At 40.9% G+C, this 24,147-nt stretch overlaps 1 long non-coding RNA gene across 1 annotated transcript in view; it reads left to right on the top strand.

Annotated features, from left to right (window-relative positions):
• Positions 1 to 21,094, top strand: part of LOC138725026 (uncharacterized) — a 51,723-nt gene extending 30,629 nt beyond the window's left edge. Inside the window, exons 2-3 of the long non-coding RNA XR_011338173.1 lie at positions 15,267 to 15,319; positions 20,942 to 21,094. This is a non-coding gene — a long non-coding RNA (uncharacterized lncRNA). The remainder of the gene's footprint in view (positions 1 to 15,266; positions 15,320 to 20,941) is intronic.
• Positions 21,095 to 24,147: the final 3,053 nt, after the last annotated feature.

Here is a 24,147-nt window from a genome sequence, read left to right as displayed (position 1 = left end):
CCAGGGAAGGTGAATCAACCACCACCCTGGGCAGCCTGTTCCATTGCCCAATGACCCTTTCTGTGAAAAATTTTTTCCTAATGTCCAGCCTAAACCTCCCCTGGCAGAGCTTGAGGCCATTCCCTCTTGTCCTGTCGCCTGTCACTTGGGAGAAGAGGCCATCACCCTCCTCTCCACAACCTCCTTTCAGGTAGTTCTAGAGAGCAATGAGGTCTCCCCTCAGTCTCCTCTTCTCCAGACTAAACAACCCCAGCTCTCTCAGCCGCTCCTCGTAAGACTTGTTCTCCAGCCCCTTCACCAGCTTTGTTGCTCTTCTCTGGACTCGCTCCAGAGCCTCAACATCCTTCTTGTGGTGAGGGGCCCAGAACCGAACACAGGATTTAAGGAGTGGTCTCACCAGTGCCGAGTACAGAGGGAGGATAACCTCCCTGGACCTGCTGGTCACACCGTTTCTGATCCAAGCCAAGATGCCATTGGCCTTCTGGGCACACTGCTGGCTCATGTTCAGTCGGCTGTCAACCAAACTACAGCACAACTCCTTTTCTTTATTATATGATCCGTTGTACAAAATCATTTTTTCTCAGCAGGACCACATCAGAGAATCAAAATGAGACAATGAAATTAGTTGATCAGTGAATGAGGATGAGCTGAGAAAAAACTACTGTGCAGCTCACAAAAGAATATGGAAAGTGTCAAAAGAGGTATTCATAGTATTTATTGACAAATGAAATAGTTCAATTAAAAATAAAAGCTTGGTGGATTTATGTGGATTGAGTTGAACTTCTGTACTACAGTTTTCTGGTTTGCATGTTGAGACGTACTTGGTACTCATGATAACTTATATTTTTGTTAAACTTAGTGTGAATAATAGTCAAAAAACCTTCTAATTTCAACCGTTTTTAAGTATTTCAAGTTGCTCTGTGAAAAGCAGCATTCCTCCAAGAGAACAAGCCTAATACAGTGAGATTTTAAATAACCAGTTGAACAACTCACAGTAAAGAAGGAGATTGAAAAAGCTTTGCATCCACAATCTTTAGGCTGGGAATTAGTTCTTTAAACAATTTTCAGATCAATTTACAACCAAAATCAGGAGTCATTAAAACAATACATAAGAAGAGTGTATTATAACTAGCATTCCTTAGGAACAGTTTGCCTGAGCTTGATACATAGATCATCTGGACCTACTCTGGAAATATGAGATGTGCTGTAGTTGCAAATGTTTATTTGTAGACAAAGTGATTAAAGAAAGCGGAAAATGCTGTCAAAATAATCTTGCCTGTGAGTGACTCCTGATATCTGGTTGCTCCTGATGCCTCCATCTTGCTGTTGATTTCAGACCTACAAGGTTGGGTACATCAGTCTGCCTGTATGCAGTACTTGGCAGAATGAAGCTGTATTCGGAGTAAGCTGGCTGAAAGTAGTAGGATTTTAGTGGTGTTCAGGAGTTAAGTCTGTCTTCATATGTACAAGTTGCAGTAATGGAATCTGACCTTTGTATGACACCCTTGATAGAAAAATGCCATCATGTATTAATAGCTGATACTAAATGAAGTGTCATCAGTGAATGAAAGGGCAGCCCTTGCCCGTTACATACTACACCACCATCACCCAGCCTTTGCTGGGCTGTGACATGTCTTGCTGGGACAATGAAAACTCTAATTTAAAATGCTGTCTGGAGGGGAAAACATATTGATGCTTAGAGTGTGTCTTAATTGTTACCAGAGTTTGTTCCAAAGGTTTTTCTTCTTCATTGTCTTTGTGTCTCAATCAGTTCTGCCTGCTTGTAGGCCAAGGGAGACGTGCACATGCTAAAAAACTGTCTAGCAGTATCCCGTACTCTTTTGTTTTTCTTAAGTGCAACATGAATACAGAAACGGTAAGAAAGTAAGAGCTAAAAAAGTCTTTAAAAACACAGGTCAATATGTCAAAGGCCAGTGAGTTTTTTGCCTGCTAGTTTTCTTGGCCAGCCTTCCAAGCCTTAATTATTTTTAAAGCATTTTCACTTTCCCCATTATATCTGGCCATTCATCTGTTAGCGATATTTCTTGTGAGATTTTTGCTTTGTCTACATTCGTTGCTTTACTGTCCTTTGGAGACCATATACACAGAGATGCTCTCTCACTCACTCACTCACTCACTCACTCACTCACTCACTCACTCACTCACTCTTCTGTCCCTGTGTAATGCAGGAAATCCATTAATGGATACAACAGCATAATAGAATAAGACAAAGATAAAAGTCTTGAAGGAACCTGAGGAGAACCCTCCCTAAATATAATGTCCACATGATTTTGCTCAAGTAAGTGGAATAATTGCATGGAAGTACGGAATGTGGAGTCTGGTCCATGATTTTCTTGATTATGTGATGTAAACAAGGTTATAGACATATATTTAGAGTGAATTAGCCTCTAGGTTCTCTGTAATATAAAGAGAAATTCTATCTGTCCTTGCTATGGCTGCACTAAAATTGTCTGAGAATAACAATTACCTTAGCTCATTAAGGGCTTAAACTTGCAGGTCCTGACGATTCTGGTCTTGAACCCCCAACGTACTTAAGCAGTGAGCATTGCCTGACTCTGCATATTGCACACGGTCTTCGGAACCATGCTGTTTCACCATTGTGGTGTTTGGCCTATCAGATAACTGAAGGGATTTTGGTTTTGGAAACAGAGTTGGTTACAGCTGGAGTGGGATGAGAGGCTGACATCCAAACGGTTATATCATTAGGCAGCACCCAAATCTGTGTGTAGTGCATGGTAGAGTTTGACCTGCTAAGAAAATGAGGATTTTTTTTATGCCTTTTCCACTGTAGTCTCCAGGCTTATGGTGCTGCCTGCAAGCACTGTAGCAACAGAAACAAATGAGAGGGTCAGTTGCTGCTGCTGCAAGCACACCTCCTCCCACCCCTGAATTTGGAGGTTGATACTAATTTTCTTCTTTTTCATTTTGGCTTTCAGGCTTGTTTCCAACTACTATTGATTGTTGATTTTGAACACAGGAGATGCTTTGCTAGGCAAGATATGGTTATAATGGACTTTGTCATAGAACTAAGTAGAGAGAAGACAATTTCATGTATAAGTAAAGGTGCTTTCCTTCAATGTGTTTTGGGGTGGAATACAAGATTGAAGACACCTTCTGGCTTGGTTTCTTTGATCCGTAAAATGACTCTCCCTTGTGATGTACATTATGTCAGCAGACCTGCTTGTGTCCTTTTGGATGATATATTTCTGATATGGTTCTTACAGAAGATGTACCTGTATAGAGGAGTCTTGTAGAGTTCAGATGCTATAGGAGTGGCTTTGCCTAAGAAATTCAGCAATGAGAGATTCTTTTGCCTTCTAAATTTCTTTTTATTCATTGCTTGTGAGACATCTGTGTGAGGAATGTCTCTCAAGGAATTTATAGAATAGTTCAGAAAAAAAATTCATTTTTTGTTATGCTCATATGGATGATACTTTTAAGATACACTTTTGCTGTCTCAAAACCTGATCACTTTCAGTTAGCTCTGAAGGTCTTGTTTCTCTGCTGAGGAATTTTGGTGCTTTTAAATAGCGTTCTATCGGGAGTGTACAATGGATTGCACTCCTACTTTGAAAGACTGGCTGTGAAACAAGTTTTTCCTGCAAACATCAGTTTTAACCACTAGACTGTTAGAACTGAATCCCTATTTCTGTTGTTTCCGGTGAGATTTATATTCCGCTTTCACAGAAAAAGCAGGTGAAACAGACTAGTGTTGCATTGGAGAACTATGACTACTGTATAACTAAATACTTCTCTAGGCCTGCAGGCTGAGACCACTATCTAGAACTGAAAACAAAATATATTTCTTTTACCACTGTTGGCAAAACACCCTAAATCTTTTTCCATTCCTGTTTTCCCTATTGTTCATGCTACACAGAAAATCAATTGCCTGCTATGATACAGTCGCAGTTTTTGATTATTTTCTCCACAAGATTGTTTCCTATTACTTAGATTTTTTTATTTTTTTAAATACTGTGAATGAATATAAGGTTACATTTAGTCTGTTTTGATGTGATGATGTCACCATGCTACAAGAAAAGGACCTATGCTGTCATGGAGGAACCATTATCAGTAGACTTAGTGAAGTTTCTTGGAGCACAGTAACAGCTAAATGTCTTACGAACTGTAAATCCATTTAAGATTTGTGTGTCGAGTGGGGTTAGATACCTGTAGCTGGGGTTTGGTTTTGAGGAGCTTCAGGCTAAAGTTAGGCACTCTTAGGCAAAGTGAAGGCAGGAGAGGTAGGCTCCTGAGATCTTCAGCCCACATGGACTGTAGAATCCCTACTCAAGTGCAGGGACTCACAGGTTCCTACTAGAGAGGCATCCTGGTCATCAGTTTTTTGAGGGTCTTTCCATACTTCAGGAATGGAGAGATCTTCCAGTTAGTTGCAGTAAGAGGCAAAGGTGGTAGAAAGTGTGCCATGGTTATGCTAGACTGTAGAGAAGGGCTCGGAGCATGGGGCATGTCTTTTGTTTTGAATTCTGCATTAGTAATTGTATCTAGTCATCACAGTATTACACACATCTAGATTGTGAAACTAGTTTAGTACTGGTATGTTACCTAAATTTGCTGCACTGTATGCTTTTCTACTCTTTCCCCAGCAAGTAATTTAGAGCCAAACAAAATGTTTCATTCAACTGTGAATGACACTACCTTCAATTTTCAAAAGATTTGAAAATCTTTTTCTTGAATTATTAAATAACAATTTGAATTAGATAAATTTGGCTTTGATGCTGTTTCATAGGTATGCTCTGTTGGTTTCATTCAGAAATTAAATGAGCTTTTTGAATCTTGTTTTTGATGTGGCGGAAACTTGTCACCAAGTTTTACTTTACTGTATAGGTAGTTTGCATGGCAAAGATATATTATCTGTTGGAAACGTAGCTGTCTGCACTGATCACTATATTTAAATAGATGAATTAGGGAAGCAAAGGACTCAAGGACTCGGTCTGTTTTACTGATGGTAAACTGAGGCTCAGAAACAGACCTAGAGTCTGTTTCCCATTGATGATCTATGAGGCAAGGGAAAGCGTTCTGCTGAATGGATCAGAACTGTAAACTAAAGTAGGAACTGAAGTGCAGTTCTGTGTTGTATTTTAATGGAAGCTTGACACTGTGCTGGTTCATGGGAAATGTTGGGTGTTGAGAGTAATCTGTAGACCAAAAATGTGGGAATTGGTATTGATAAAGGAAAGCAGAACATTGCAGTTGCTCTACTAGAGGTATGGGCTTTGCTCTAAAAAAACCCATTTCTACGTATAAGGTTGTAAACGTACATGTTTTCAGAATTCAGTCCTGTGAGATTCTTCTCAAATGATTGTACTGTATAGGAATAGCGTGACATACAGAAATGTTATCTTCAGATTTGCTGATTAGCTTAAGTGAGTTCTATTTTTATTATTTCTTTAAAATGTTCATAGTTTGTGGGTGGATAACAGGAGAAAAAGAGTCAGGCAGCACTGAGACGTTGCATTTGAAATAAATTGCAGCCTGGAGGATTATGCTTTATGGTCAAATTTTAAAGCCGTTGATAACAACAAAAGTAAAGAAAATGGATTTTATGTCACTGCAGAATACATAATGTTCTGTGTCCATAACTTGTCCTAGATTACAGTGGCATTTGCAGGATTTAAACATTCCTAAAAGCAACAGTCCTTTGGGAGACTTGCTACTTGTTCAGAGGAAATCTCAATACTTTTCAGCAGGAAAGAATATGGTTCATGAACTGATAGCCTTTCTTCTGCTTTTTTGTTAACAGTAATCCTGGGAGTATGCTGCGGTTAACCAAGGATTGTGCTGCTTGCTTTAGTGGTGAACGGTGAGATGAGATTTAATGTAGTGTGAAAGACACTGAGCACAGGAGAAAAGGGAGAGAGGAGAGGAAAAAGTTAATGCTTCCTTCTTGTCAGCATAATGTTGCCCCTGCAGTGTTTTTGTTTTCCTTTTTACCCATGCACTAAGATGTAGAGCATGTGAGACAAGCACGTTGCTTAGCAACTGGAGGTGAACAACCTGTGTAGTGTAAGGATGTAACAGCAGGAAAGAGAAGGGGGCATGAATATATATGGCCCTTATTTCAGTTGCTCATTTTAGAAAAGAAACAGTGAATCTTTTGCTTTTTTTCTTCTCCATTTCTTTCCCCAAATAAGTGTCTTTTCTGACTTTCTCATTGAGCAGGATGCACCCAGCTGATGTATTATTGTGGTAAAGGAGTTTGGTCATCTGGAAGTCATAAAAATCTAAGATTCTCAGAGTCAGTAACATGCAAAAATGCACTGGCAGAAATTTTTGTTGCTGCAGTGCGGAAGGTTAAGTTGCTTCGGGTGACCTCTGGAAAGCCTGGAATGAATTGGGATAATGAGGGAAGGAGATCTCTCCAATCGGAAAGTGGATGATGTACTTTGGAACCTATCCTGCAGATACTAGAGGAGATAGGACCTGTTAACAAAGTGCCATATTAAGAGCCAGGTGTTGGGATCTGGCTTTCATGAAGCTATCTTTGTCAATCTGTTCTAAGAACCAAGAAAAGGGATGGTATATCGCTCTGCCAGGTTCTCTGGGCAGAGGAAAAAGTTCGTTTCTTAAAATTAGTTCAGGAGAAAAGCCCCGGGACATATCTGTTCCAGATTTCTTATCATCAGGTAGTTTTAACTGTAGAATCACATCTGAGATCATCCAAAACAGACCTCAAAGCAACCAATTCCATCTACTTAAAGCTTTATTCTACAGGTGCAAGCAGAAACTATGGATTTAAGTTGGCTTCTGATTTCACAGAATTCCAAGGACTGTATGTAAAAGCTGAAAAAATAATGGTAAAACTGATTTCTGTCAATTTGCTATATGGGCAGTGCAGTCCATGACGCACAGCCCATATGGTGCTGTTCGGTGTTCATGTCCGTTTTTAAACGCATATGCTGAAATGCAGGTCTTCTACCTCATTACACAGAAATGGCAGATGGAAGAAAAGACCTTGAATAGCATTTGTACGCAAAACACCTAGTGCCGGCAGAGCTTGTGATGGAACACTGAGCAGATTAACAGCTAGTTCTGGCTGCGATAATGGTGGGCATGAAGAAAGATGACCTAATACTGAGATCACAATACCTACCTAGCCCATGACATTAGACCTATTACTTTCTTGCCTGCTAGAAAATGTCAGAATAAATATTTGGCTTTTTCTAGTCATCCTGTAAAATACAAGAAGTTTGTCATATTTCCCAAAGTCCTTGCCGAAGCCCACTGCTCAAGTGGAAATTGAGGGGGTGGTGGTTCCTAAAGTATATTCTCATGGTGGCTTTATAAGTCAAATCTGAAGTGAACTGATGAAAAAACATTACATCAAACATAGAGCAAAGTTCTAACTTTGTAGAGTCAGGTATTTCATACAGGGTTCACTGCCAAGTGAGCAGCCAGAGGATTTCTAAGATTTAGATCCACAGAAACAGATTCCTAATTCACATTGATTCCAGCAGAGATTGGCTGCCTATGTATTTCTGGTGAGCTGAGCCAAAGAACCTTGTATTAGCTGCTCTGCAAACGGCACATGAAAACCTTAGATTTGTTATTGGTCACTGGGGGAATTTTGTGACTAATTTTTGTATCTTAAATACCCAGCAGATGTTCTTACTGTTCTCTCTAAACTATATATTCATTATGTGTGTTACATGGCTGCCAGTGAGCTAACTGGACTCTGCCATTGAGGAAGATTTAAGAGCTCCTTTCTCCCTGCATCATTAAGATATATACAGTGTAATCAGTGCCTTTGGTTGCTGACTTGTATGGAAATGGCAAGAACCTACAGTTCCTGAGCAACTGCAGAAGCCAATGAGTTTCCAAGTCCCTTTAGTTCTTGGGAAGTGTTAGTCACTAGTATAGCAGCAGCCGCATGGAGATGAACCAATGAAGGCTGATGGCAAGTTGCGTATGTAAAACATTTGTATTGCTGTATGATACTAGAGGTAGAGAGACAGTGTCCATTGCTATGCAGAAATACTGACCTCTATTCATTTTGAAGGAATCCTGCAATTATGAAGATGGGCTGCATGTTATGCCGTACATTTGGATGGATGATACCCAACATGGGGCAAAATCCACACCGAGATATTTCAAAGAATATAATTTTGCAGAAAGCTTCCAGTTCTGAGAAGACAGTTACTGGAGTTTCTTATATTGCATGCAGTTTTGGGGGGGCAGGGGGAGGAAGAGTAGGATAATATTGTGCTAAGTGCTATACCTAGACTTTGCTGAGGCAGCCCTACCTCTGCTTTGGTGCTGGAAGACTGGACAGGATGTATGGTGAGGTAAAAGAAAACTCCGTGCACTGTGTTTGGTGGGAGAGCTGTGGCAAAACACCAGAGCAGCCAGCCAGCCTGCTCTTCCTCCACAGCCACTTTTCCTTCTCTCTCACTCACAGTTTTTTTCCTACAGACTTGATTTTTGAAACCCAGATGACACTATGAAATCCTCACTGACAGGAGCCATTTGATTCAGGATTTGCTACAAAGACAATGGCATTTAGTTCTGCACTGACATTATTGTGAGGATTAAGGACTTAAAGGAGGCTGCTGCATTTGTATGTTTGCTTTGTGAGGAAGGCAGAGGTGCGAGAGGCAGGAAAAGGACATGCTGTTACCTGCTGTTTGATTTGCACATTTGATTTGTTGTCTGCCTTGGAGCTCTGAGCAGAGGCAATGTTAGAGCTTTGAAAAGCTGTGAGGAACTTACTTAACTATGGAGTGTGAGAAAGGCTCCTTGTACCTGACTGCCTCCTGGAGTGCTCTACCACCACACTTTACTTTGTCTTTTGTGAGATTTTTTTTTTAAATCCTATTATCTCAACATAAGGTCACAAAGTAGCACATGCATATGTTATCTCATTAAATCTGGGCTGTTTAAGAGCTGTGATGTGATATCAAATTTCATTAATGTCTAATGTTGCAAATGTTTGTTGTTAAAATATTTTTTCCAGTTTTACATATAAACAATTTAGATTTCAATTCAGTGTATTTCCCTCAATAAATTCAGTATCTCTTCTTAAACCCCAGTATGTACTGTTTAAGAGACAGGTTGGGTTTTTTTTAAAGTCGATGCTGATATTATTAACAGATTTAGGTAGGTGATGTCATGCTCTGCTTTATCTAAACTTCCTTTTTAATTGAAAATAATTAAGCATGGAAATTTTTTCTCAAAAGGCATACTGCATCTGATAATATCCATATATATTTTATTTTGTCTGGGTTTTAGAATGGTTTGTCTGCAGTTAAATCTTTTAACAGAAAGCCTCACTGGCTGTTTGGTTGGGGGTTCTTTCTTTCTTTCTTTCTTTCTTTCTTTCTTTCTTTCTTTCTCTCTTTCTCTCTTTCTCTCTTTCTCTCTTTCTCTCTTTCTCTCTTTCTTTCTCTCTTTCTCTCTTTCTTTCTCTCTTTCTTTCTCTCTTTCTTTCTCTCTTTCTTTCTCTCTTTCTCTCTTTCTCTCTTTCTCTCTTTCTCTCTTTCTCTCTTTCTCTCTCTCTCTCTCTCTTTCTCTCTCTCTCTCTTTCTCTCTCTCTTTCTCTCTCTCTCTCTCTCTTTCTCTCTCTCTTTCTCTCTCTCTTTCTTTCTCTCTTTCTTTCTCTCTTTCTTTCTCTCTTTCTTTCTCTCTTTCTCTCTTTCTCTCTCTTTCTCTCTCTTTCTCTCTCTTTCTTTCTTTCTCGTTAAGCTTTGCTAGTGATGTTGTTGAATTGCTTGGAGGCTAGTCTCAGCAAAGAGCCCCATGTATGTCAGCTCCATGCCAGAAGGCTCCCAAGGTGAACACTTAACTGTATTTTGCTCTGAAAGACTTTCTGGAAAATGGTCATTTGTGATAACAACAATTCCTGTTGCTGAGTTTTGGATTTTGTTGAGGTTTTTCTAGGGAGTAAGGAGAAAATCAGTGGCAAAATGGAAGAGTGAGATAAAAGGTTGGTAAGGAAGGATTTGAAATTAGTCTCCAATTTATGATTTGCTTAGCAGATGGAGGGTATAAAACACAAAAGGCTTATGATTAAAATTTTAAAAAAGATTAAAAGAGATGCAGTAAGAAGCTGCCAGTGTTATTATTTGAGGTTAAGTTGACTGATCAAATAATGCGAGCGAAAAAATGTGATCTGCTCTGCTTATAAACCTATCTTGGATTAATTAAATCTGTCATTTATTTAAATACATGTCATGTTGTGATGTTAAGGTTTCTACCTAAAACAAAAGAGTTGTCAGAACAAATAGAATACTTTGGTTTAAAATCAAAGGCATTAACATAAGCTGTAAGTCAGTAGATTTTATAAATTCCATATGAAGGCTTCCTGTGATCTCTGATCAGGTGGAATTTATTATCCCCTGGAGATCAATTTTATGGGCAGTATCTTTCTTGTCCTTAAGGTCTGTAGGAAATTTTTAGGAAATTTCATTTTAGTTTAGATGAAGGCTCTACTTATTAATGCTTGACTCCACAGTATTAGTTCTACTGAGCCAAATGACTTTCCTTTCTACATCCAGACAAGTTCTGACAATGTGAAAACCTTAATTTTTGATGAACTGTGGGGAGCTCCCTCTTAGTGAGCAAGATCACAGATGACAACGGTAAAGAGTTCTTGTGTCTGAATTTTGCAGAGTTGGCAAGAGCAGCAAACTGAATAGAAAAGTATTTTTTACAGTGCGTGCTTCCAATGACCGGAATACCAGCATAAGCAAACACAGTCTGTTTAGCTGGTGTAATTCCAGGGCTGTTAGAAAAAGAAGGTATATTCAGGGCATAGTATGCATATTCACAGAGAAACTCAGGGCATATAGGATTTTCAGTCATCTTTATTGCATGTTGCTTGGACATGGGTTGTGTGATGCAGATACATGATGTGATGCAGATACAAACAGCTCAGTGTGTTTGGCGTAAGATTTGCAGCTGAAGCAGAAACCCATGCAGTCAGGGGAGGAAGGGAAGGTTTCTTTCGAACTGAGGCCTTGGGACCTGACCTGTGGGTGCCAGATAATGCTTTGTAAGTTTATTTCATATGAAATTTGTTCTACAGTCTAGTTTCCACTGACTGCAATAGTAATGAGCTTGTAATGGGGAAAACTGCTTTCAAATGTATCATATAAACACCCTGTATTCTGGTAAGGCAATGCCTCGGTCTGTGTAGTTGGGTAGCTAGACCTACCTACTTGCTCCAAAATAGCCTCAGTGAGGACTGTGTAATTAGGAACAGCACCCAAACTCTGAAAGCTTTAAATAAATGGTGAAATATAAGTCCTGGTACATGCTTGAGAACTTGTCATACTTTACAATGAGAGTGGGTAACACAGGAGTGTGTACTCAGCACTCTGCAAACACCACTGATGGTAGGCTGACATGGAAGAGCCAGGCAGTTGGGCATAGCTCATTGCTGGAGCTTTGGAAGACTATGCTTTGTCAGCTCCTCGGAGGCTAGTGTGGAAGGAGGCTTTTCCGAGCGGCTGCCTCCTGCGGCTGTGCCTGTGCTCACTCAACAGGGAATGGCCATGCCCATTAGAGCCATGGAGGTTGTGACTAGAACAGACAGTACTGGCTTGATGGCGAATTTTAATTTCTTTAAGAGCTGTAAATAAAAACATTAATCACTAGATCTGCTGTCTAAATTTAAATTCATACTGTGCATAGCAGGTTCTCAAAATTTAAAATATAAATAAGGGCCTTGATAGTTTGATATTCTTGAAGGAAAAGTGGCTTAACTTTAGCACTTAGAGTCGCCTCAGAGCACAGTCTTCCCCAACCACCACCTCTCAAAGCTCAAGCTCTGATTCTTCAAGAGAAAAGCAAATAACTTGTTTTTTTAAACTTTGAATACACCTAAAAAGAAAAAGTATGTCATCTACAATAATTTATTCACAGCCTTTTCATTCTAATTAATTTCTGTAGTGTTAGGAAATATTTGCATAAGAAAATCTTTGTAATATTGACTTTAAAAATAAAATCATCCATTCTTGATGTAATAATTAGTAAGCAGTACAGAGTGATCTAATATGCATTATTCTGTATCAAACTGGCTTTCATTCTTAATCATAAATGCTGCCATTCTTAGCTCTTGAATAATTACAGTTTACATCAAGCTGCCTAGGGGATGTACTCAGCCTTGGCAGAAGGAGAACAGATCACTTCTTTGTTCTCTTTTCAAGGGCCATGTGAAGACTCTTGCACTCTTGCACATGGCAGGAAAGGTGTTGAGAACTTCATCACACAAATGCAGCAGGGCTTCTGCTGATATCTTTTGAGTTTGCTACTCTGCATCCTTCTGTGGCGAGTGAGGGCCATAGACAGCAATGATGGTCTAAGGAATACTTGTCCACCAGAATGAATTTATCTGCTTGTGATGGTTCATAGATGAGTTCCTTATCCATGACACCCCAAATCATTCCACCCTGTTTCACTTATAAGCACCTACTAAAGGCACTGAGTCAAAAAGGAAGGTATGAAGGAAAACCATGTACAAAGTTTAGCTTAAGTCTTTTCAGCTCAAGTCTTTTTAGTTGTAAGTGAAGTCTATCATGTATGTTTTTCCTGGGAAGAACAGCTCAGCTTTTAATACAGTTTCTTTCTTTGACTTTTAACATCCTATTAACATCCTGTGGGAAGTGATAGTTCTGCACATCAGAAATATCAGAGCTACTCTTTAGAACTAGTCAAGAAGTTTCATATTTTCCAGCTTTTCTGTTTTCAGGACTGAATTACCTACCTGAAGTGACTGTGGTGGCTCTAAGTTACAGATAGGTAAGTAAGAAACCTTTACCCTACAGCTTTTAATGTTTTTGGGTTCTGAACTGCACAGAGACTACTTCCATAAAAAACCTCCCTTCCATACCTACTCCAAATTTCATCTATAGATAGCTGCTGTTTAAAAGTTATGTGCTTTTATCAATCCCATGTTCTTTTTAAAGCCTGTTGAGTACTTTGCTTCAGTGTTTGCAAGGATTTTATGTCCTTTTGAAATTGTTCATCCAGTTATGACCAGTTGTGGTGATACAGAGAAATACAGTGGTAGGGATGGTAAGAGACAGATGTGGAAGCCTCAGTCAGCAAAATGAACGGTATGTATTTTATTGTGACTTAATAGCCTCTCTGAGTTGAGCCGTTTTCTCCTCAGGTGGGCATTTTACATGTGACTCTAGCACCTCTCTAGAGTTCACAGCTGTTCGGAAGTATAACTGATGTTAGGAGATACATTATGTGATGCCTGCCTTTCTTTACCGCTTGCTCTTTCAAGAATTTCTTGTACATAATTGTCTTTAATAATATAATTCTAAAGTCCTACTGTTACCTTCATTGAAAGTTTATACCAGCTGAATTTTGTTCCCCAAGCACTTCTTTTAAAAAAACCAAAAACCCAAAAAAAGTAAAAACCAAACCCATAACAGCAAATCTGTCACTGACAGAGAGAGAAAAAACAATGGAGGAGCTCTAATTACCAAACTATGTATTGTGCTATAGAAATGAGGAGAAACTCTCCAGGGAAGATTCAACTGGTGAGATATGATGTGTTGTTCGCTTGTGTACATCTCCCGCCAGTGTCCTGCCAGTGCGTTAAAGGGATAACAGCTCTGGTGTTAATTGAACATGCGTTTACTGGTCTTGACAGCGCTGGACTTCTGCTTTATGCTGTTTGATTCTGGGCTGTCCCATGACCCTGAAGCAGCTTTGTCTTAAAACAGAATCGCATCAACTGTCTGTATGTTGTGGCATTACTTGTAGCTACATCCATTTTAGTTTCCACTGAGTGCATTGGAAATCAGTAATGCCAGGGTGTCTGCTAAGTGCCCAGGCACCTCACTGCTATGAGATTCTCACAGGAAAAAAAACTCAGGTGCCTTCTAAATTTCAGTTATGATGGTTTCAGTGTAAATCATCAGCCTGTGGGCTATGGACAGAAACAGTTTAAACTGCCTGCCTGCTTGCCTGCCTGAGATGCCTCCAGGTCGTAGTCCAGTGATGTGCTGGTGGATGGCTGGGGCTGCTGGCTGCTCCAGAGTGCATGTGGCACATCCAGGCCAAAGCTCTTGTTTTCCTTCTAGTTTAAATAGGAAAATACTTCATAGCAACTTTTCCTCTGAAAAATACTAAATGTAATTGAATAAATTATTTCTAACGTACTATTAAGCAGAATTCTTCTCCAGACCTGAACAATCTTGGACTCTAAATAAAGGGAGCCTAACTTGATGTCTTTCAACTCTAGAAAGGTTTTGTTTAGTCTGCTAACTTTTTTAATGACTACATAATGTTTCTTTGTACATAATGGCTCTTGTGTCCCAAGGCAATTGTGCTTTTAATATCTGGCAGTAAAGTAAATTTACCGTGTTAAAATCACAGCCTAATCAGGTATACCTGGCGTGTACAGATGGGAGGAAGCGTACAAGATACTGAAAGTTTTAGTACTGTTTTTAGCACGTGTTAATGTTGGTGAGCTTTAGTTGTTTGTTTGAGGGATGAACAACACACTCCTGACTTATTTATCACAGGCTTCTTGACAATTTTTGAAGCATTGTCTGTCTTAAAAAGTAATTTATCTTCTGGTGCTCTTCATGTTGTGTTTTTCAGAGAGGGAATGGATAGAGTAGCCACATTAGGCCTTGAGGTTGAGAGAAGTACTTCAGTTGTTATCTAATTGATAAGACCACCTGTAGATAAATTTTGCTGGAGGAAGCTAGCGTTATTCAAACAGACGTTACACCTGCTGTTTCCTCTAGCAGAATTCCTGTTGCTTAAAGCCGATTTGTTTGCATGTTGTCTGTAAAATAATCAGGCTGTAGAGTCACTGTTAATTGCTGAATTTAGGGGCCAGATGTTGGCAGCTTTTTGGTAGTCTGCTATGCAGCCTTAGCAGCTTCTGCAGAAAAAACTGATATTCCATTTAGAGCAATCACAGAAAGGGAAAAGGAGCTATAATGTCAGTTGAGTCATCAGAGATGTCCCTAGAAAGGACACATTGCCCTGAACTGGGAGGTGCACAGTAAAACTGAGTGTTTACCAGTTACGATTGCATAAATCCTGTGGGTTTTACAAGATTTATTGGAGGATGTGTGTGAAGGTGATTTCTTGTCTGTGAGTTGTGAGATTGTCCAGAAGTGACTGTTGGAAGGGAGAAGAAGAAAATGTGGGGAAGATTCGTATGAAAAACAGCACTGGAAGTTGGATTTGGTGGGACCCATTTTAGATAGAAGCTGAACACCTCCTGTGTTAAGGATATTCTTTTCCTTTTCGGTTAGGATGCAGCCTTCCAAGAGATGTAGTCTTGTCTCATCTCTGCTTGAACACTAAAGTAGTACACAAAGTACTGCTCTTAGCTTTGTGTTTGTGCAGTGTTCAATATCATGAGATTTTTGGCCTGGCTGAGACCCTTGGGGCTGCTCCAGTACCGGTGAGAAATAATGATAAACTGCACTGAACATCTATAGATGATTAGTTTAGTGGGAAATGATTGTAAAGTTAAAATAAGTACAACTAATGAGCTCTAATGATATCATACCAGTTACTTTTTTTTATCCCCTTTAAAACTCATGAGAATGTTGCCAGGGCTGGTGAGGGCAGCATCTGCTGAGAAAGTCTGAACAAGGACTTTTTATATGGTGAACATTGTCCCCTGCATCAGGGCTGGGGCGGTTAATCTCACTTTACTGAAGAGACAAGGCCCTCAGACACAAGCTACAGGCTGCAGGCCACCCAGGTTCCCAGCATATGTATTTATTAGTGATTGTAAGGAAAATGAATTTTCTTCGTTTTTTGTCTCCCATAACTTACATCAGTCACTAACAAAATGTACGTGGCTTGTTTGAAGACTTAGCCAGTTCTGGCATTTGTACTTACACTGACAAAACACTAGTCTGTCCAGAGCATTGGAGGAACATTGTTCTGACAGCCCATTGAATTTCACATTTCCAAACTTTTCTGGTTAATGTACCATGGATTGCAGTCTGCTCCCTCCTCCTCTTGACTCCCTTTGCTGATGCCATGGCCCTTGGAGCTGCTCACTGCTGGCATGTGTGCTCAAGGAGTGCTCCATGCAGCTGGGAGCAACCAGGACCCTGGCTGCAATGCCTCCAGCAGCAACAGCATCAGAAGGACCTTTGTGTATTTCCGAGTCCACTTTGCCAAAGGAAATCTGCAAATGGCAGGATGCAGGATTATAAAAGGTGTCTTTTACAAAAATTGTGTTAGGAACCGTGCTAAAAAAGAGACAATAAAACGCTGGATGGGGCAGTCATATGTTCACTCTTGGTTCAAAAAAACCTGAGTGGAAAGCTGGTTGGATGGCCGAGCCCAGAGAGTGGTGGGAAATGGTGTGAAATCCAGCTGGAGGCCAGTGACAAGTGGGGTTCCCCAGGGCTCAGTGCTGGGTCCAGCCCTGTTCAATGCCTTTATCAATGACCTGGGTGAAGGCATCGAGTGCACCCTTAGCAAGTTTGCAGATGACACGAAGCTGGGTGGAAGTGTGGATCTGCTGGAGGGTCGGGAGGCTCCAAAGGGATCTGAACAGGCTGGACCGCTGGGCTGAGTCCAATGGCATGAGGTTTAACAAGGCCAAATGCCGGGTCCTGCACTTGGGGCACAACAACCCTGAGCAGCTCCAGACTAGGAGAAGTCTGGCTGGAAACTGCCTGGAGGAGAGGGACCTGGGGGTGTTGGTTGACAGCGACTGAACATGAGCCAGCAGTGGCCCAGGTGGCCAAGACTCTGGACTCGGCACTGGTGAGACCGCACCTTGAATCCTGTGTTCAGTTCTGGGCCCCTCACCACAAGAAGGATGTTGAGGCTCTGGAGCGAGTCCAGAGAAGAGAAACGAAGCTGGTGAGGGGCTGGAGAACAGGCCTTATGAGGAACGGCTGAGAGAGCTGAGGGTGTTTAGCCTGGAGAAGAGGAGGCTGAGGGGAGACCTCATTGTTCTCTACAACTCCCTGAAAGGAAGTTGTGGAGAGGAGGGTGCTGGCCTCTTCTCCCAAGTGACAGGGGACAGGACAAGAGGGAATGGCCTCAAGCTCCACCAGGGGAGGTTTAGGCTGGACATTAGGAAAAAATTTTTCACGGAAAGGGTCATTGGGCAATGGAACAGGCTGCCCAGGGTGGTGGTTGAGTCACCTTCCCTGGAGGGGTTTAAGGGACAGGTGGACGAGGTGCTGAGGGACATGGGTTAGTGTTTGATAGGAATGGTTGGACTCGATGATCCGGTGGGTCTCTTCCAACCTGGAGATTCTATGATTCTAAAGGGTCTTTTCCAAGCTTTTGACAGTGTTATGGTATGCAATAGCATTCTTTTGATTTGCATTTTTTTGTTAATGTAAGCTGCTAATGAGGCCATTCCTATAGCATTAATTTATCTTGGAAAATTATAAATTAAATGTTTCCTGAAAAGCCAGCAGTAAATAAGAATAACCCTCATCCACTAGTCCTAGTTGCATAATCTTGGAGAATTTACTTTCATAAGATACAATCAAAGCAGAAAATGAAACTAGAAAATAAGCATGCCCTGCCACAGCCTGTGACTTACAAAGCAAAAGGGTGAGCCCCAAACATGTAAAACATGGGCTGTTCAGTTACACATAGTCTGTAAAGAATTAAGAAAAAAAATTTCCCAGCATATTTATGGAAGCTTTTTGTGAAAGTGAGAAGCTTAAAAGTAACACAGAGACATGTTTCATGCTAACAGTTGAATTACTTTGAATGGTGGAAGTGAGTACATTCTTTAATGGCAAGAGTCAGGAGAATTGATACCTTGATGTTCTCTAGACTTACTTTATTTTCTGCTTATAAGCTTGCGTTCTGTCATTGCAGACATTCAAATCTGTGCTTGTTTTCTCCTCAAAACCACAACCAACAGTCCCATAAAATAGTGCTTTAGGGCCAAAATCCCTGTCGGGTACACTCTGGTTTTCTTTGCCTTACCTTGACTGGCCACAAAAAAGTAAAAAAATAAAAAAAGAAAAGAAAAAAGGAAAAAACCATAGATACTGCTAGTTTGTAATAATAAATCTTCGTTAATTCATTTATTAGATGATTGAGAACGTCTGCCCTTTATTTTCTCATTTTTAAAGGACCATTTGCTGGCATTTCATTTATTGCTTGAGATTAGTGGTACCTTGTTCACTCACTCACTTGATCAGAGCTGGAAACTTTGGACTATCTTGTCCAATACATCACTCTTGGAATGAAAAATTGTACAGGGCTGAAGGGAGCCGATTTGATCTGATAAAGTGTCAAGTTAACACTATGGAGTGTTAGGGAAGAGTATCTATGTGTTTCAGGTTGTTTTAGTGTATTTACATTTGCTGCAGAAAGCGCCAAGTTTGTTGCTGTCCTGACAGCCATCTGGAACCGTGGACTTGGCTGCTGTAAGACACTGGAAGGAATAACATGTTGTGAATGTTGTTGGTATATCTTAATTACTGGTAATCTTACGTTTGGGTGCACATTGTGCAATGTAATATTTACCTCAGGTGATTATTCTGTGAGTTAATAGTGAAAATGAAACAATTCAGCATAGATGACAAAGTGACTCCCTGGGAGCACTGATCCAGCTGTCTCCCTGTGTGCATGGATCTATCTCCACTTACTTATTTTCCTGCAGACCTTGACCACAGGTGAGCTGGAACAGTGAAGATTCAGCTGTGCAAGAATGAATCTTTCTTCTGCCTTGTTTCCAGCTTTCATTTCCTTGTGTCAGATGGGACATTGGACAGGGTCAGCCTTTGGGGGTCAGTTGTTGGAAGAGGTAGAGTTGTTTTTAACCAAAATCCAAGACTGATTTTGTAATTTTGAAGCAGATCCTGACAGGCAAGTTCTGTCACGATACAGCATGCTAACAGCAGGAGCGCCTACACTGGGAAACGTCACCCTCATCCCCTTGGACTGCGAATAATTCTGAGGTAGCTGCAGGAGGAAAGGTCATTTGTTGCTGCTGTGTGACAGTTGGTAAAGGGCAGGTTAAAAACCGCTGAGCTCTGTCACTTTTAGGGCAAAGTTAGTTGCCTGCAGTGTGAGTTGGTGCTTCTCTTCGGTGTTTTGATTAATTATTTTGGTCATCCATTCAGTTAAATATTTGCAGTGCAGTGAACTGAAATGACCTAGAAATAATTCCTCAACCCAACCTGACATTGTGGCTTATATTCAGAGAGAGATTTATTGTCTTACTCATAGAAGATCTTCATCAAAATGCTTCTCAGCCATTCTAGGGTACCTGCTTCCATCCCTACAAGACCAATAGCTTGGTCACACACTAAGACACACACACACACACACACACTAGCATTTAGTGGCTTCCTTCTTTGGAAGCTAAACATGCTGGGACAGGAATTCTGCTTGTGAAGCTTCAGAGGAGACGAGCAGGCTGTTGCCCAGAGGTCCAGCCCTGGCAGCAGGAATTGCAGCTGTTTTTTCAGGAATAGGTGCTAGCAAATTGAGAACCTCAGGCACAACCAGGCTGTGCTGCACTGATGCTGCCCACCCCTGTGCTGCTCTCGAGGGGCTGCTCACCTGGCTGCTTTGAACTGGCACTGCTGCTCTGACCACAGTGCCAGAGCAGGAGGTGGAGGTGGGCTCAAAGCCCTGCCCCCATTGTTTGTAGTTAATTTTAATTGATTGCATATGGAGATAGCTGTTCATCTGTGGGGAGGTTTGGTATGTGGAAGTCGCTGTATGTTTGTATACGGTAGTGCCAGTAAAGGGTAGTGCCAGTGATGTCTGGAGAACCATTTTTTTTCAGACTAAAACTAGCCTCTTTGGCTCTGTTATGATGTCCCCAGGTTGCTCTGGAATAATTATAATGAACAGAAATTGCATTGATGTAATGTAACATGGCAGTGAGTTCATCAATTCAGTTTTATTCCCCTTGCAGCGCTAAGTGGGTGTCCACTTTGGTAATGTGTAGAGAAGACTCCAGACACAAATTTAACATGTATATTTTGGCTGTTTTCTACTCACTGTTATTTTAAAATGTTTATAAACACCTCTCACTACTTATCTCCAAAGACATAAGGCAGTGATTCCAATTGGACTAAAGCACTGTTGCTGGCAAAACACATTAATTTTTGTCCTTGCGACAATGCCTGATCCATCCTGGCCTTCTCTTAGGCGGTGTTGGAAACGTTTAGCACCATCACGTACTTATGACTCACAAATAACTCAGAGGATTACTTCAGCCTGTTTGACATTCAAAAATTATAACTGAGTATTTGCCACTAATTTTAGTATGAGACCATTTACAAACCTGGGGAAAAAAAATCAGGTGTTAGATTGCAAAATAGTTTTAAGTTCTCCTCCACAAATTCATAAATTTTAATATAGGGGGCAAATCTTGAATGAATGCAATTGTAAAGAGAGTGTGAGTGTGTGTGAGTGCCCACACCTGCGTGCAGCCACATCTGTCCACGTGTACAGGGGTTGGTGACTCGGGATTATTGGTTCCCACTGCTGGAATCTCCTGCTGAAAGACATTTGTATAGTGAGCTCTGGAGCTGTAGGGCTGCTCAAGGTAATGACTTCTGAGCTTCGTCAGAATAACAGAAAAGGCAATGATACAGCCCTGTAGTCCTAAAAATTAATTAAATTTCTGTGAAAATAGAGGGGAAATAGCACATTGTCTGGAAATTGTGGGCTGGGAGCAGTAGCAGAATTATTGACTTTCCTCACCTTGTAGAGGCAGGCATGAGGAGGGGCAGGACTCGCAGCAGCGTCATGGGAAAAGGAAGCTTTGCAGGGGTACTATGTTTCATTTCCCTTAGTGCTCTGATCCTTTAATTTTTTTTTTTTAACCTCATAGGAAGAAGAGAGGCAGTAAAGAAGTAATTAATTTAAACCAGGGAATAAAAAACCCTTGAAAAATTGCATGTGGGTGAATGCCTCCCTCCCGCCCCATTTCTATCTGTTTAATTTTGAACATCTTTCTCTTCAGTCCATGCCATTTGTCATCAAGATAACCGTGACTGCAGTTCTCCTTCCTTGTCATCACTTTTCATCCATGGATGTGCTGAAGGGCTGCTTAGTCTGCCTGGAGGAGGAGGGAATTACACCTGGTCCATCCCAGCCACCCCCCACTTGCTGTGGCTGCCAGGAGAGGATGGGAAGCTGCAGTGAAAATGGGGTGATGTCGGAAGGTAGGGCAGAAGGAACCACGGTCCATTCAGGGCAGTGTCCGGACACTGGAACGAAATGGCCATATACAGCTTATGGCAGAGGGTGAGGGTGAGCATGTTTTGGTCTTCTGGCGGGGAGGTTTTTGGTTTGTGCTGGTGGTTGTTCTTGTTGTCCTCCAGCTGATGATCCTCAGTAGTGTGAGAAACTGAGGAAGGGGCAAGAGGAGTAAAAAGACCCTTTAGGGTATAAAGCCTGGTGCCTTGCTCTGATCAGTGAGCAGTGACAGTGGTTAGTTGATGGTTTGGCATTCACATCCACAAAGGTAAAGAGCAGCAGCTCTGGTGAGTTGGCAGCTGCTGCAGTAAATGCTTAGCTCCAAGATAATCAGTTCAGATTCCTGGAAAATAAGGTTTTTATGTTGTCACTTTCCTTCTCCTGTCTGTCTGTGTAGGTAGCCATACAAAGGACTTCAGCTTCCTCTTCTCTGGGAATCTTCACTGAAGTGTAAGGGACCAAGACAGAAATGTCCAAATCTTTTCAGTGTAGGCTACTTGTGCTGTTCTCGGCTGGGTTCAGCATCAGCTGCCAGAGGTGATTCCTACTGCAGGGGTGAAGGAGGCGCCACCCTGCACTCACTTCTAGGTGAGGCTGAGCCTGAGACCCTCTGCACTCAAGGGCACAGCCATACTGCTGGGCTGTAACCTAGCCCCCAGGAACCGGCCAACAGTGGGAGCCGAGTAACTTCAGTGGCTAATTGTAATGCTCGTGTGGCCTGAGCAGAACAAAACAGAAATAATCAGCCTTAAAACAACCAGAAAAACCCAAAAGCAACACAGTTTTATTTTAGAATAACACATGTAGCTGAACAAATTCTCCTGACGAGCAAGGGCACGGATTTCTCTCCAGGCATCCTGCAGTCCTGTAGGGAAGAAGTGACCTTATTTGCATTTTTCTTGTTGAATTGCTGTCAGAATTTTTGCAGCATGGCAAGAGAAAATTCCTTCAGGAGAACATGGAAATATCACAGCACTAACGCAATATCCTCCAAGTAGGTTCCTTTTCCTCTGCCATCCTGCCTCTCATGCTGCTGGCTGGCCAGCCACCCAGCACTAAATAGTGCATCCGCTTCACTCGGCTGCAGCTCGCATCCTTTCTCATAGAATGTACTACAAAAGCAGCAGGCCATTAATGCAATACATAATGCCCACAAACTATACATTAAAGAGGGTTTAATATTCCCCCTGCATTTCAAAAGTATGGAAGTGGCTCATCCCCCCATTTCCAGAACAATCTGATCTTCGCTCTGTGCTCCTGCCCTTCCTACCCAGCCAGAAGGATCTGCCCTTGCCTTGTAGTTGCACATTCAAGTGCTCCTTTCTAAGGTCAGCAGTTTGAGTTTGATGTCTATAATTTTAGACGCTTCTATCGGGAGCATTTTCAATTCTAATCATGTTCTCTAAATTGCTTAGACTCTTTCCCAGCATGATGTCCTGCTTCAATTTTATAGTTAGATAATTAAATTCAGCGTGTAGGAGCATTCAGCTCCTCAGCAGCATTGCAGATGCAGATGGGAGGCAGGCTGCTGTGCCACATATCTTCTCCTGCATTAATGGTAGCTGAGCCAGTGAGCAACGCTTTCCTGTAGCAACACATCCTCCTGCAAGTACGAGGCCCCTCTTTCCCCAGCCTGGAGGCTCTGCACATCTTCAATGGCACAGGTGCCAGCAACTGCAGGTGCTGCAGCACATGCCCCAGAGCTCCAGCAAAAACGTACCTGGAAGAGCCATCTACTGTCATTGCCTAAGCTTCCTGCGTAAGGGATGCACGTTGACTCCATTATAGCGTGGATTCATCACACACAGCACCAGTGTGATACAGCATCCTGATATTTAAAGGATTTTTCTTTAATACGTATATGAATATATGATACATTTAGAACTTGCTTCACAGAAAATGATGTTTATTTTGTCCAATGAAAGACTGCAAAATTCTGAATTTAATGTATAATATAACCTTTATTCTTTTTCCTCTAAACTCTTGGAAGGTTACATAACAATCGTGCTTTAATTATGACACCATTTATAGACATTTAAAATGCATCTTAATTTATAAATATTTTACATTTGGTCCATAGAACAGGTTGCAATTTACTAAATAATACTGTACTCTTTTAAACAGGCTCTGTATATATTTTTGAATATGTATATATTACATATATATTTTTATATAGAGATAGATTTGCTTGGTGTTCAGGTATTTCGTTATTGCAAAAAGCATATACGATCATACAATAATCTTTTTTCAGGGCAAGTACTACAAAAAAGATACAGCTATTCACAGTTGACACACGGTAGTTCTACAACACGATTTGTGCTATGTGATATGTTTGTACAGCTTGTTGCTAAAGAGCAGGTCTGTCAAACATCTGTCATAACTGTGTACAATCAAACATTGAAATACTGCATGTTTCTTATAACAACATGGGACTTGATTACATGAAACAATAAAGTTGGAATTTTTACCCTTAGTCTAATGAAATTCACAAGTATAATGTGCATGTATCATGTAGAATGCTTGTGTAGGATGTGTGGGTTTCCTCTAAATCCCAAAGACTTATAGGACTTTTGCATTCCAGCTGTTGCCATTTAGGACGTAGCTTAGATTTCATAGTATTTTACAACTGATCTATGTATGAAATAGTTGAGAACCTACCAAACATACTCAGAGATTTTATGATGTGGTTTGAAATACACATGTGTATATATATATTATTTCTACAATAATGTGCTTGACATTCTGAGAATAATACCTTATTGCAAGAACATGTTTGTCACCTTCAGACAAAAACAACAAAAAACCCAACATTCACAGGTAACATGTTTTTCACGTAGTAGTTCTACATTAATTGTGCTATCTAACATTGTACGTTGCACAAAGATTTGCTGAAAAGCATGTTCAATTGCACATTTCTGTCACAGTCATTTACAATCAAACATCAACTACTGCATTTTCTGTAACTCTCTG

The sequence above is a fragment of the Phaenicophaeus curvirostris genome, chromosome 11, assembly GCF_032191515.1.
Source record: "Phaenicophaeus curvirostris isolate KB17595 chromosome 11, BPBGC_Pcur_1.0, whole genome shotgun sequence".
NCBI classification, from domain to species: Eukaryota; Metazoa; Chordata; class Aves; order Cuculiformes; family Cuculidae; genus Phaenicophaeus; species Phaenicophaeus curvirostris.
The sequence above is the reverse complement of the archived record's forward strand: the minus strand, read 5'-3'. Positions and strand labels throughout refer to the sequence as shown.